The sequence below is a fragment of the Hemiscyllium ocellatum genome, chromosome 35 (assembly GCF_020745735.1).
Source record: "Hemiscyllium ocellatum isolate sHemOce1 chromosome 35, sHemOce1.pat.X.cur, whole genome shotgun sequence".
Lineage (NCBI taxonomy): Eukaryota > Metazoa > Chordata > Chondrichthyes > Orectolobiformes > Hemiscylliidae > Hemiscyllium > Hemiscyllium ocellatum.
In genome coordinates, this window is record NC_083435.1 from 47266447 (window position 1) to 47282038 (window position 15592).

At 42.8% G+C, this 15592-nt stretch overlaps 1 long non-coding RNA gene across 1 annotated transcript in view; it reads left to right on the top strand.

Annotated features, from left to right (window-relative positions):
- LOC132832695 (uncharacterized) overlaps positions 1-14243 on the top strand; it is a 39714-nt gene extending 25471 nt beyond the window's left edge. Inside the window, exons 2-3 of the long non-coding RNA XR_009646965.1 lie at positions 2426-2471; positions 11657-14243. This is a non-coding gene — a long non-coding RNA (uncharacterized LOC132832695). The remainder of the gene's footprint in view (positions 1-2425; positions 2472-11656) is intronic.
- The last annotated feature ends 1349 nt before the right edge of the window (positions 14244-15592 follow it).

Sequence of the window (15592 nt, forward strand, 5' to 3'; positions counted from 1 at the left end):
GAGGGAGTTTCTTTACTCGGAGAGTAATAGGGGCATGGAATGCCCTGCCTGCAACTGTCACAGACTCACCAACTTTAAGTGTATGTAAATGGTGATTGCATTAACATATGGAGGAAAATGGAACAGTGTAGAATAGATGGGCTTCAGATAGCTTCTACAGGTCAGTGCAACATCGAGATCCGAAGGGCATGTACTGCGCTGTTATGTTCTATGTTCTCTGTTTCCAACTTGTTGTACAACATATATCTGATTGCTGATTTATTTTTTATATAAAACCATGCTTTGGTTTTTGAAAAATATGTTATTAATTTAATACTGGCCACTTTACAGAGTGCGGAATATTCAAAATTCATAACACAACGAAATTGGCTGAAATAGCAAAATGTAAAATCATGGATTTTCTGCTCTGCATCATTCTGGAACTCATTGTTTCTGTGGAGCATTTTGCGGACGTCATTAGCCAATATAATGTGTCTTATGGTTAGAGCATTGAATGATAAAATTAATAGAATTGGAAGGAGAGGAGTTATGATACTGTCGAACCATTCAAATATCCTCCACAAGTGACAAGAAAGATAAGCCCTTGTCACCACACAATGCCATGCTACATTGTCAGTTGTAAATACTGGTTCAAACATAGTAAAAGGGGATGGTCCTTAGACAGTTCAGCACAAGTTTTGTGATGACAACCACTATGGATGTTTTCTTCATACAGTATTTTGATTGAATTTTCTGAAAGCAAATTGCTACAAAACGATCAGAAGTTAATGCTACAGTAAACCAGACAGAACAGTCTACTGCTATTTTATACCCAACAAAATTCACAATGCACACCGGGGTCAGAAAAAGGAAACTAATGGTCAGGTACATGATATTAATGCGGTGCAATATCACATGGATGATAACCATAGCCAGATCTGCCATGGCTAAGAGATATTGAGTGCTGCATTTAGACAAACCACATCTCTCTTGGGATAGGAGGAGAATAGCCAAGAAACAAATAATTATTTGATTTTAAAAAGTAACATATTTTTCAAAAACAAAAGCACAGTTTGATTCAGAAGCCATTACAATGTTGATTGCCTGCTCCTGAACTGGTTATAATTTGCATTTTAAAGTCAATATTTATAAGAAACAAAGGAAACTTGTGATTACTGTGAGACATTTGTGCTGAAGCACAAATGCAGTTTATATGAACTCGTAATTGATGTCATAAAAATGTTGTTTGCATTCCTTTATAATTTATTTGTTGAAAAGCAGTTTTCTCTTCATGTGGATTTGGTTCCTTCAAATCTGTATACACTGTCTTTTGTTTCTTTTTCTGATGTAAAAACTATTTTTAAAATTCCGTTTGGCATGTCTTGCTGCCTCAGATTAGTTTTATCTTCGACCTCCTGCGACAGTGTGTGTGAGGCAGGAGTGCGGTGTAATCGTTGTTAGTGTGTCATTATCTGATGTCCACTGTCACTTAATGCTGGAACCCACTTCTTTATCATGAAAGGAAGCATAAATCCGAAGGCACTTGGCAAGAGGAAGTATATCTGAGGTCCCATAAATCATCAATTTGAAACAATTTATTTGCAGTATTTTCACGTGTTATAAATATTAGAAGTGTGCATTTTACAGTACATGTTTAATGCCGTTTAGTGGGCGGCACGGTGGCACAGTAGTTAGCGCTGCTGCCTCACAGCAACAGAGACCCGGGTTCAATTCCCGACTCAGACGACTGACTGTGTGGAGTTTGCACATTCTCCCCGTGTCTGCGTGGGTTTCCTCCGGGTGCTCCGGTTTCCTCCCACAGTCCAAAGATGTGCGGGTCAGGTGAATTGACCATGCTAAATTGCCAGTAGTGTTAGGTAAGGGGTACATGTAGGGGTATGGGTGGGTTGCGCTTCGGCAGGTCGGTGTGGACTTGTTGGGCTGAAGGGCCTGTTTCCACACTGTAAGTAATCTAATCTAAAGTTTAAGTATGGTCTGTGACCCTTCAGCCAGGGAAAGAATCCACTTTGATAAAATATTCCCACAATAAAGACCAAGATTTCACACTCAGTCAAATGTGTTGTTAAGGACAATCCACATCGAAATCAATGGACAGGTTATTCTGTTGTGACAGTGGATTTAGGCTAAAACGATATCAAGCAGTTAGATACATGAACAAAATGCAGCACAATTACTGTCATTCATAAACGTATTCTAAACCTAATTTTACACAGAGGTCAGAAGGAAATCAAATGAGAGATTTCCTCCTGTTAAAAAAAAATGAGGATGTTATTTTAATTTTGTGGTGCAACCTGCAGGAAGAATTCAATAAAATACAAAACATAAATTTCCACATCACTGTTGATACTGAGCAGAGAAAATGGATATAACATGAGAACTTACAGCAACATTCTACATTTCACATTTTGTTTCACTGTCTTAACAGGAATGTTGACTCCAGCAAGAATCAGATAATACATGCGATCAATCTGGTAAGATATAGATTATGCCATTTCTCATTCAAACCGAAAGTGTGTTCCCCAAGTGTTGTACCTGAATTGTCCAGATTTTCTGACTTGCGAAGTAACACTCTTATTAATGACAGAGCGGACCCTCCCCATGGTGTCAGTGTATTAGGTGGTGTGAACGTAGGTATTAGTTGCAGTTCACAAAACATGGTAACTTCATAAATCTTCAGCACTTCACTAATTTGCATGCTGCACATAATATTCCTTTGCAGCTCTGCAAAACATAAACAGTTCATAATTTGTCCTCAGCACTTGTGCTAAATTGGATGAGCAGTCACATTTACAATAATCCATGTCTTGACTTAGAAAACATTCAGATTCACCATTTCTGTTGCATGGAGCTGATTGAGCATCCCCTCCATAAAAAAAACTGCAACAGGGCATTCGTCTTGATTGTTGATTTATTTAAGTGATTGATTTACGATTGTCATTCTTTTGAACGGGATGAACTCATCCCATTGACAGTAAAATTGCTTTACGGAGAAGACAAAGTCCTCTTTCAATAGCTGTGAGAAAACCATGAACATATTGAATGGTGGATGAGGCTGGACGGGCCAAATGGCCTGCCCTAGCTCCTAGAGTCATTGTTTCTATTGATGAATATCGCAAGTAAAACTGAAACAATTGCACATCCCATTCTTCTAAATTTCAAAGAGTAAATTCCCAGCCTGCTCAACCTCTCCTGATAAGCCAATCCTTTCAACTCAAAGAACAAACCTAATGAACCTCCTCTGCACCCCCTCCAGTGACAGTACATCCCTTCTCAAATAAGGCGAGAAAAAACAGTAGACAATACAGGTGTGGCCTCACCAGCACCCAATACAGCTCAGCATAACCTTCCTGTTTTTATTTAAACTCCATCCCACAAGCAGTGAGGGACAATATTCCTTTTACCTTCTTAATGACCTGCTGCATAAAATTTTACAATTCATGTAGAACGACATCCAATTCTCTTTGCACAGCAACATGTTGCAATTTTTCAACATTGTTGCTGTTGCTACTAAAATAGATGACCTCACATCTCCAACATTGTATTTCATCTGTCAGACACAGATGAATTTCAAGTCAGGCTGACCGGAATGCCAATCTATGTAACCCCATTTCCCTTCATGTGGCCCATATCCTTCAAACCCTTTCCTAGCCACATGTTTGTCCAAATGCGATAAATGTTCTTAATGTACCCTCTTCAACAATTTCCACTGGCAGCTCATTCCATAAGCTTAGCCCCCCTGCCCCCCGCCATTGGCGGCACGGTGGCCCAGCGGTTAGTACTGCTGCCTCACAGAGCCAGAGACACGGGTTCAATTCCCATCTCAGGCAACTTCCTGTGTGGAGTTTGCACATTCTCTGCGTGGGTTTCTTCTGGGTGCGCCGGTTTCTTCCCACAGTGCAAAAAATAAAAGTGCAGGTTAGGTGAATTGGCCATGCTAAACTGCCCATAGTATGAGGTGAAGGGTGGGATGCAGTTCAAAGGGTCGGTGTGGACTTATTGGGCAAAAGGACCAGTTTCCACACTGTAAGTAATCTAATCTATGTAAAGATCTTTCCCCTCAGGTTCACTTTTATTCGTTGCCCTCTAACCTTAAACTGATGCCCTCTTCTCTTGGATTTCCCAACCCCGGGGAAATAAAAACCTGAATGCATTCACCCTACCTATGCCTCTCATGATCAAATGCTTTTCTGTAAGATGTGCCCTCGGCCTCCTACGCTCTCGAGATTTTAGTCTTAGATATCCAACCTCTACCTATAACTAAGACACTTGAGGCATAGCAATATCTTAATAAATTTCTTCTGCATATTTTCCAGTTTAATAGCATCCTCCCTATAACAGGAGAGCAAAACTGAATACAGTACTCCAAGTCTGGCATCACCACCATCCTGTGTGACTGCAATATAACTTCACAACTTCTATACCCAATGCCCTGACTGATGAAGGCCAGTGTGTCAAAAAAATGTCTACCTATAACTACAGTTTCAGTGAACTGTGAACCTGAATTTCAAAGTCCCTCTGTTCCACTATGCTCCCTAAGGGCCTGCTATTCACCATTAAATTGATGTGCAATTTGGTCTTCTTCCTATTGAAAGGATGTTGTGCAATTTAAAGAGTTCAAAAAAGATATACAAGGATTCTGCCAGCGTTGGAAGATTTGAGCGATAGGGAGAGGCTGAATTCGCTAGGGCTGTTTTCCCTGGAGCATCAGAAGCTGAGGGGTTTCCTCATAGAGGTTGATAAAATCATGAGGGGTATGTATAGGATAAGTAGACAAAGTCTTTTCGCTGGGGTGGGGCAAGTCCAGAAGTAGAGGGCATAGCTTTAGGGTGAAAGGGGAAAGATATGAAATCGACCTAAGGGGCAACTTTTTCACAGGGAGTGGTACGTGTATGGAATGATCTGCCAGAGGAAGTGGTGGAGGCTGGTACAATTGCAGCATTTAAAAGGCATCTGTATGGATATATGAATAGGAAGGGTTTGGAGGATATGGGTGGGTGCTGGTAGATGGGACTAGATTGGGTTGGGATATCTGGTTGGCAAGGACGAGTTGGACTGAAGGGTCTGTTTCTGTGCTATCCATCTCTATGACTGTATGACTTCATACCAACCTATACTAAACTCCATTTGCCATTTCTTGACCCATTGCCACAGCTCATCAAGGTCCTGCGGCAATTTCTGATATTATATTCTCATCCAAATCATTGATACAGATAACAAAAGGTAATGGGACTAACACAGATTTCTGAGGCACACCACTACTCCCATCTTCCAGTCTAACAAGCATCCTTCCACTATTACCCTCTGCTTCCTACCATCAAGCCAACTGTGTATCCAATTTGACAGACTGGATTCCATGCGATCTAATTTTCCAGAGCAATCTACTATGTGGAACCTTATCAAGGGCCTTACAGAAATCCATATAGACTATGTCTACCACCCTGCTCTCGTAAACCTTCCTGGTCACTTGATGAAGAAAATTCTAACCAGTTTGTGAGGCATGATCGCCCTCGCACAAAGCCATGCTGATTACTCCTTATCATCTTGGGCTTCCAAATGCATGCATATCTTATCCCCCAGAATCTTCTCAAGTAACCTACCTATCACAGATGTTAGGGAATAACATTCACTATCTTCCAGTCTTCTAGAACCTCACCCATAGCTAGGAATGATGCAAAAAATAGCAGCCAGGTCCTCCACAATTTCTACTCTAGCCCCTTGTAGTGTTCTTAGATATATCTGTTGTGGAACAGGGGATTTATCCACTTTCTTACGTTCCAGTACATCCAACATCTCCTCTACTGTGATGTGGACTGTCTCCAAGATATTGCTACTAACTCACCCAAGTTTCCAAATATTCAGATCTTTGTGCACAGCAAACACAGTGGAGAAATATTTGTTGAGGACCTTGCCCATCTCCCGCTGTTGCACACATGCATGTCCACTTTGTGCCTTGAAGTGTCCCATTTCTCTCTGGGTATTCTTTTTCCTTCAGTGTATATTAAGAATCACATTGGATTCACTCTCATCATCTAAGCCACTGCAATCTCATGCCCACTTCTGGCCCTCCTGATTTCCTTCTTCAGTAATCTCCTGCATCCCCTGTATACCTCCACGAATTCCCTTGATATCAGCTGCCTGTACCTGAGCTATGCCTACTTTGTTTTTGTGTAAAAATCCACAGTATCTTTTGTCATCCAGAGTTCTGTACTCCTGCTAACCTTGCCCTTCACCCTCACAGAACACTTAGACTTTGAACTCTAGCTGTCAAACTTTTAAAGTCTTACCACTTGCTGGGGGTCATTTTGCCTGCAAAAAAATAGATTGCTGCAACCTCTTTTATAATTCAATGAAAATTCACTTTGACCCAATGTAAAACTTGAACCTGTGGACCAGTTTTGACCCTCTCAATAACTGTTTCAAAATTTATTCAAAGTATGGTCATTGGTCCCAATTGCATCTCCACTGTCCTCTCAGTCACCTCTCCTGCCATATTTCCCAAGAGTGGATCGAGATTTCCCCCTTCTGAGTAGGACCTCTATACAGTATACTGCTTGGGGAAACTTTTCTGAACACACTTAACAAATTCCATCCCATGTAAGCCCTTAAAGCTATGCAGTCCTAATCTATGTTAGGAAATTTGAAGTCCTCTACTATGACACCGCTATTGCGCCTGCAAGTGTCCCCAGTCTCCCTGCATATTGATCCTTGAATTCTAATTGATTACTTGGAGGCCAATAGTACAACACCAGTCATCACCACCATCTTCCAAATTCTTAGCTCTACCCACAAAGCCTCACTGGATGATCCTTCAGTTGTTTCAACTCTGGATACTTCTGTAATTCTCCCCTTCACCAAAAATACAACTTCCCCTCTTTCTTTTCTCCACCTCTGTCCACCTGTACCCTGGCACATTAAGCTGCCAGTCCTGTCACTCCCTAAGCCATGTTTCTGTATGGCTATAATATCCCAATCCCACGTACCTACCCATGTTCTGAGTTCATTGCCCTTACCTGTCAGCCCTTTTGCATTTATATAAATGCAATTTAATCCAACAGGCATTTCTCACTCCCTGTCATGTTCTGGTCTCACCTTACTTCAACTTACTATTTCTGATTGCTGTATCTTCTTCCAGCCTCACACTTTCCTCCCTGCTGAAGTGGATCTCACCCTCACTGCCAATCCATTTATACCCTCCCGTGAAGCACTAACTAATCTGCCCACAAGGCTATTGTTCCCATTCCAGGTCAGATGCAACCTGCCTCTCTTGAACAGGTCAACTCTGCCCCAGAAAAGATCCCAATGATCTAAAAATCAGAATCCCTGCCCCTTGTGTCAATTCTTTAGCAGTTCATTCATCTGCTGTATCCTCTTGCTCTTACCCTCACCAGCACGTGGTACACGTAGTAATTGGAAGGTTTATAGCTCAGGTTGAGGTTTAAGGTGGAGGTTTTCTTGCTGAGCTGTAGGTTTGATATCCAGACGTTTCATTACCTGGCTAGGAAACATAATCAGTGATGACCTCCAAGTGAAGCGAAGCTGTTGTCTCCTGCTTTCTATTGATATGTTTGTCCTGGATGGGGTTCCTGGGATTTGTGGTGATGTCATTTCCTGTTTGTTTTCTGAATAGTTGATAGATGGCATCTAGATCTATGTGTTTGTTTATGGCGTTGTGGTTGGAGTGCCAGGCCTCTAGGAATTCTCTGGCATGTCCTAGCTTAGCTTGTCCGAGGATAGATGAGTTGTCCCAGTCGAACTGGTGTTTTTTTTTCTCCATGTGTAGGGCTATGAGGGAGAGGGGGTCGTGTCTTTTTGTGGCTAGCTGGTGTTCATGTATCCTGATGGCTAATTTCCTTCCTGTTTGTCCTAGGTAGTGTTTCCGGCAGTCCTTGCATGGAATTTTGAAGACACGTTGGTTTTGTCCATGGGTTATACTGGGTCTTTTAAATGTGTTAGTTTTTGTTTGAGAGTGTTTGTGGGTTTGTGTGCCACTAGGATTCCGAGGGGTCTTAGTAGTCTGGCTGTCATTTCTGAAACTTCTTTGATGTATGGTAAGGTGGTTAGGGTTTCTGGCTGTGTTTGGTCTGCTTGTCATGGTTCGTTCTTGAGAAATCTGCGGACTGTATTTTTTGAGTATCCGTTCTTCTTGAATGTGTTGTATAGGTGGTTCTCCTCTATTTTCTGAAGTTCGTCTGTGCAGCAGTATTAGGTGGCTCGTTGGAATAGCGTTCTGATACAGCTTTGTTTGCATGTGTTGGGATGGTTGCTGGTGTAATTAAGTATTTGGTCAGTGTTTGTCAGTTTTCTGTATATGCAGGTTTGTAGTTCTCCATTGTCCTTTCTTTCGACTGTGACGTCCAGGAATGCGAGTTTGTTGTCGGTTTCTTCCTCCTTGGTGAACCTTATGCCAGGAAGTAATCCAGAGAGCACCTTTGTCGAAGTTCTGGTTTTTAATATTTTTCTTAGCTCTCTATAATCACTCAGCAGGAGCTCAACCTATTTTGATCTATGTCATTTGTGCCAAAATGTACAATGACTTCTGACTGCTCACCCTCTCACTTGGGAACACCCTGCAGCCACACTAAGACATCCTGGACCCTGGCATCTGGGAGACAACACACCATCTTAGGTTCCTGTTTGCGGCCACAGAATCTCCTGTCCCTCCCCCTAAATATCGAGTGACCTATCACTCAGGTCCTGTTGACCTTTACCCTTTCCTGCTGTGCCCTATCTAGCCATCGTGCCACCAACCTGGCTACTGCAACTTTCCCCTGAATGGTCATTCTCCCCAACAGTATCCAAAACAATATACTTCTTTGAGGGGAATGACCACAGGGAATTCCTGCGCTTTCTGCTTATTTCCTGTGTGCCTTTCCCCCCAGTCACTCTTTACCTGGACCTTAAGTGTGATCACCTCAGTAAAAGTCATGCACTCGGCATCTCAGATGATCCCAAGTGTTTCCAGCTCCAGCTCCCTAGCACAGCCTCCCAGGAGCTGAACTTGGGCGCAATTGGCTATAACGGCTGCAGAAAGGAAGTTTGAGGGGGATCTGCCTTTGGCGGTAGTGTGGGCTGAAGTCAGAAATAGGAAAGGTGCAGTCACCTTGTTGGGTGTTTACCATAGGCCCCCCAATAGCAGCAGAGATGTGGAGAAACAGATTGGGAAACAGATTTTGGAAAGGTGCAGAAGCCATAGGGTCGTAGTCATGGGCGACTTCAACTTCCCAAATATTGATTGGAAGCTCTTTAGATCAAGTAGATTGGATGGGGCGGTGTTTGTGCAGTGTGTCCAGGAAGCTTTTCTAACTCAGTATGTAGATTGTCCAACCAGAGGGGAGGCCATATTGGATTTGGTACTCGGTAATGAACCAGGACAAGTGATGGGCTTGTTAGTGGGTGAACATTTTGGTGATGGTGACCACAATTCTGTGACTTTCACCTTGGTTATGGAGAGAGATAGGTGCGCACAACAGGGTAGATTTTACAATTGGGGGAAGGGAAATTACGATGCTGTAAGACAGGATTTGTGGAGCATAAGTTGGGAGCATAGGCTGTCAGGGAAGGATGTGGTGGAAATGTGGAACATTTTTACAAGGAGCAGATACGAAGTGTCCTTGATATGTATGTACCTATCAGGCAGGAAAGAAATGGTCGCATGAGGGCGCCTTGGTTGACGAGGGAGGTTGAATGTCTAGTAAAGAGGAAGAAGGAGGCTTACATAAGGTTGAGGAAACAGGGTTCAGACAGAGCAGTGGAGGGATACAGGATAGCCAGAAGGGACCTGAAGAAAGGGATCAGGAGAGCTAAGAGAGGGCATGAAAAATCCTTGGCGGATAGAATCAAGGATAACCCCATGGCATTTTATGCGTATGTGAGAAACATGAGAATGACGAGAACGAGGGTAGGTCCGATCAAGGACAGTAGTGGGAGATTGTGTATTGAGTCGGAAGAGATAGGAGAGGTCTTGAACAAGTACTTTTCTTCAGTATTTACGAACGAGAGGGACTGTACTGTTGAAGAGGAGAGTGTGAAATGGACTGGTACACTAGAAGAGATACTTGTTAGGAAGGAAGATGTGTTGGACATTTTGAACAACTTGAGGATAGACAAGTCCCCCGGGCCTGACGGGATATATCCTAGGATTATGTGGGAAGCAAGAGAGGAAATTGCAGTACCGTTGGCAATGATCTTTTCGTCTTCACTGTCAACGGGGGTGGTACCAGGGGACTGGAGAGTAGCGAATGTTGTTCCCCTGTTCAAAAAAGGGAATAGGGATAACCCTGGGAATTACAGGCCAGTTAGTCTTACTTCTGTGGTAGGCAAAGTAATGGAAAGGGTACTGAGGGATAGGATTTATGAGTATCTGGAAAGACACTGTTTGATTAGGGACAGCCAGCACGGATTTGTGAGGGGTAGGTCTTGCCTTACAAGTCTTATTGAATTCTTTGCGGAGGTGACCAAGCATGTGGATGAGGGTAGAGCAGTGGATGTAGTGTACATGGATTTTAGTAAGACATTTGATAAGGTTCCCCATGGTAGGCTTATGCGGAAAGTCAGGAAGCATGGGATAGAGGGAAATTTGTCCAATTGGATAGAAAACTGGCTAACCGGTCGAAGTCAGAGAGTGGTGGTAGATGGTAAATATTCAGCCTGGAGCCCAGTTACAAGTGGAGTTCTGCAGGGATCAGTTCTGGGTCCTCTGCTGTTTGTAATTTTTATTAATGACTTGGATGAGGGAGTCGAAGGGTGGGTCAGTAAATTTGCAGAAGATACGAAGATTGGTGGAGTTGTGGACAGTGAGGAGGGCTGTTGTCGGCTGCAAAGGGACTTAGATATGATGCAGAGCTGGGCTGAGGAGTGGCAGATGGAGTTCAACCCTGCCAAGTGTGAGGTTGTCCATTTTGGAAGAACAAATAAGAATGCGGAATACAGGGTTAACGGTAGGGTTCTTAATCAGATGGAGGAACAGAGGGATCTTGGGGTCTATGTACATAGATCTTTGAAAGTTGCCACTCAGGTGGAAAAAGCTTGTAAGAAGGCCTATGGTGTATTAGCGTTCATTAGCAGAGGGATTGAATTCAAGAGTCGTGAAGTGATGTTGCAGCTGTACGACTTTGGTTAGGCCACATTTGGAGTACTGTGTGCAGTTCTGGTCGCCTCACTTAAGGAAAGATGTGGAAGCTTTGGAGAGGGTGCAGAGAAGATTTACCAGGATGTTGCCTGGAATGGAGAATAGGTCGTACGAGGATAGGTTCAGAGTTCTCGGCCTTTTTTCGTTGGAACGGCGAAGGATGAGAGGTGACTTGATAGAGGTTTATAAGATGATCAGAGGAATAGATAGAGTAGACAGTCAGAAACTTTTTCCCCGGGTACAACAGAGCATTACAAGGGGACATAAATTTAAGGTGAAGGGTGGAAGGTATAGGGGAGATGTTAGGGGTGGGTTCTTTACTCAGAGAATGGTGGGGGCATGGAATGCGCTGCCCGTGGGAGTGGTAGAGTCAGAATCATTGGCGACCTTTAAGTGGCAATTGGATAGGTACATGGATGGGTGCTTAATCTAGGATAGATGTTCGGCACAACATCGTGGGCCAAAGGGCCTGTTCTGTGCTGTAATGTTCTATGTTCTATGTTCTATGTTCTATGTTCTATCCCCCAGGTATAGTCACAGGTACGATGGAAGTCTCCCTGAGCTCCTACATCCTGCAGGAGGACCATGCAATTCCCCTACAGCCACCTCAACTGCTCTAAGACTAAAGTGGATAGCTGGAAGGACTTTACCTGAGCTTACCTGAACATTTTGCTGAGCAGCTGCTCACCAAAAGCTCTTGACCAAAACTTCCCTACACACTCTGCTAACAGATATTTTTTGAACAGTGAAGTAATTCAGAATTATAGTGAGAGGATGCGGTAAAGTGGGGCTGAGCCACGATCATGTTGAATATTGGAGAAAGCTCAAAGGGCCAGATGGCCTACTCCTGCTCTTTGTTCTGATATGTTTGGGGCTTAAGCACTCCTCGATACCAGGCCAACAGCATCTGCTCTTCAGTGCAGGTGATACCTTGTGGGCTTTGTGTATAGGCCGATATTAGATTAGATTCCCAACAGTGTGAAAACAGGCCCTGCTGAAGAGTAACTCACCCAGTCCCATTTCCCTCTGACTAACGCACCTAACACTATGGGCAACTTAGCATGGCCAATTCACCTGACCTGCACATCTTTGGACTGTGGGAGGAAACCGGAGCACCCAAAGGAAACCCACGCAGACACAAGGAGAAAGTACAAACTCCACACCGACAGTTGCCCGAAGCTGGAATTGAACCTGGAACAGTGGGGCTATACTGAGCCAATGTGATTCCTCTCCCTCTCAATCTTCTTTTGAGGAATACACTTCTTGTGAAAAAGATGGATATACAATGATATAGTTTGGGAGTGAGGAAGGGAAAATGGTGGAAGTGAGCTTAGAGATTGCCTTTTCTGTAATTGATGGGTTGAGCAGGGTGAGGCTGGGTAAGATATGGTGGAAGCTGAGAACCAGGAATGGGGAAATGACTGAAACTGAGAGTCCGGAGAGTTAAGGAGGCTCCTGGAAAGACAACTACTCGCGAGTGACAACATATGCTGAAAGGAACAAGTCACAACCGTGTCAACCCAACACAGTGGGCATGGGAAGTGTATGGGCTTTGACTCTGTTGTCTTTCCCTTAGTAACTGTGCTGATTGTTTGAACTGAAAGCCCGTGTTCAAATCTCAGCTCGTCCAGAGGCATTTTAATAAAAATCTGGAAGGGAACGAGGGTTAAAAATGCTATTGTTTCATGAAAGGAGTCCAGTAACATAGGAATTCAGAACCATCAGAGATAGTCAATGTGAGACTTCATTCAGAGAGGGAAAGAAAAGGGTTGGAATATGACAAGGAGCAGCTGCGAAGAGCAATGAGAAAGGTTTATAAGGAGCCGCTCAGTGTTCCCTTCACTCAATCTTGTGGCGCCACTTTGGGTTGGAAAATGACATAGGGCAAGTGTAATCTGTTGGTTGTGTGAGTACAGAGGGCAGATATTGGTATTGCCATTTATACTTAGTTTTTTTTAATGTCTTTATTTTACAGTTTTGTAAGGGAAAAGCCCCGGAAATTGTTCAACATTATTTGATTTTAAGAGCCTTTTAAAGTTGAATCCAAGAGGATTATCACAGGAGCACTCAATATTGTGGATGCTGCTTGTGCTCCCTTTGGGTGGCCAGGCACATTTCCAGTAGCTGGGATCAGAATGTCTGCAGCAAGTGCCTCCATAGCAGCCACTGGGGACTCGGTAGGGTCTCTGCAAAGCTGAGAACATTGCAGATAGCATGTGTCGCACTGCAAGCTCAGGTTCCGCAGGCAGAGTCAGAAAACTAGGGCGGCAGATCAGGAAACATCTCTGACATTCCCCTGCAAAACAGCTTAATCACTTTCGATATTTGAGGGCTCTTGGGGAAAAGCAGTCATTGCCAAATTGGTTACAACACAGCAAGGTCTGCTGCATGGGTGAGGAGGAGAAATTGTGACAATGCAATAATTACAGGGGGTTTAATTGTAAAGGGAATAGGTAAGTGCTGCTGTAGCCACAAATGAGTGCATTGTTTCTCTGGTGTTTGTGTGAAGGATGTCTCAGAGCAGCAACAGGAAGGAGAGGGCACAGCCAATGATGGTGTATATGTCAGTACCAATGATACAGCCAACAGAAAAAGGGCTGAGGTCGTGAAACTGAATGTAGGGAAGAATGTTGGGACAGGGATTTAAAGGCAGTGGTATCATCATTAATAACAGTACCAAGTGTGAGGCAGAGTAGAAGTAGCAGGATGTATCAATTGAATACATGACTGGAAAGTGATGCAAAGGGGAGGGTTTCAGAATCTGGGATATTGGCATCATTTCTGGGGGAGGTGAGGCAAGTATAAACTTGTTGGGTTACACCCAGATACAACCGGAACTGATGCCCCAAGGCAAATATTTGCCAATCATGGAATGCTACAGCATAGAAACATGCTGTTCAGCTATCATGTCTATGCAGATGAATAAACATCAAACTACACTCATCCCTATTACCTGCGCGTGGCCCATAGTCAAATACATCAGAATGACGGGCTTTTGTCTGAAACTTCAATTTTCCTGCTCCTCAGATGTCGCCTGATCTGCTGTGCTTTTCCAGCACTACACTCTCGACTCTAATCTTCAGCATCTGCAGTCCTTATTTTTGCATAGTTAAATACACCTTATCATTTTAAATATCATCAAGATGCTTCCTAAATATAGCAAAAGTTCTTGTCGCCACCAGCCTCTCATCACCACGCTCCATTTCAAGAAAATGGTTGAAAAGAAAATCTCTAATTTCTTTGAAAACAGTCCCTCCTCAACTTCAACTCCTGTCCTTCTTGGAAAAGCTTGTTGAGTGGAAGTGAATTTCAAGATCTACTCTGCATTTTATGTTCAAACAGCTCTCCACTCGGCATTCTCTCATCCAAAGAAAACAATCCCAGCTTATTGCGTCTCAACTGAGACTTTGCATTCCAGGCAACTTCCTTGCGTGGTAGGGTTGGGTACATGTTAGACTATCACGGGAGTGAAAAAGTTAGCAGCATGACACAGGAAAACAATCAAGGACATTTATAAAAGAAAAGAAAGCAGTGAAAATGGCAGACAGGTCAATCAAGGATGAGAGGCAAATAGGGCCATTGTGCAAAGAAAAAATATGTTGATTGAAAATGGCAAAGAGCAAACTGGCAGGTTTTGTGTGTTAATGCACAAAACATTTAGAAAACGATCTCATAGAGTACATTAAGTATAGTTTCGAGAGCATGTTCATGGAATCAACAAGGGGCCCAGGTATCATAGATGTGGTCATGACTAATGAGGCAGATTAAACAAATCTGGGTAAAAGATGCTCAAGGAATCGCGATCATAACATGATAGATTTCAATATATCGCTTGATATTGAGAACGTTCGAATGAAAATGTCAGTGGTTTACTTGTACAAAGGGACTTGCAATGAAATAGGGATGAAGCGAGATTAAATGAACTGATGCATCGATTGTCACAAAACATAGTAAGCAAGCATTGGCAAACAGTAAAATAGATAATTCATAGCTCTCAAATACACACATATGTACACACACTCTACGATTTGAAATTAAATGATTCTGTTTAAAAAGTGTTTATTTGTTCCTGTTTTTGCTTGGTCCAGATCTCCAGCAACCAGTGTTCTTTGATTTATTTTTTTGTACTTCATTGACATTCTTGGTTGTGCCTTACGAGCGTTGAAGATTATGCTGTTTTGTCCCTCAACTGCATTGGATGTTGTCAAGAAGGTGAAAATAAAGTAAGCAAAAATAAAATTGACTACAAGGCTTGCTTTACTGCATTTTATTTAGCAATGTAGATATAATTTCCCATTCAAGGTAAATAGATATTTTATCCCATTTTTCATCTCCTCTCTGAATTTTCTCTGCGTTAATACATAGATACAAGTATTAGTGCAGGAACTGAGAAATTGTAACATGAATCCAGCCTGTTGTACAACATATATCTGATTGCTGAAGTATTTATCTGTATAAAAGAAA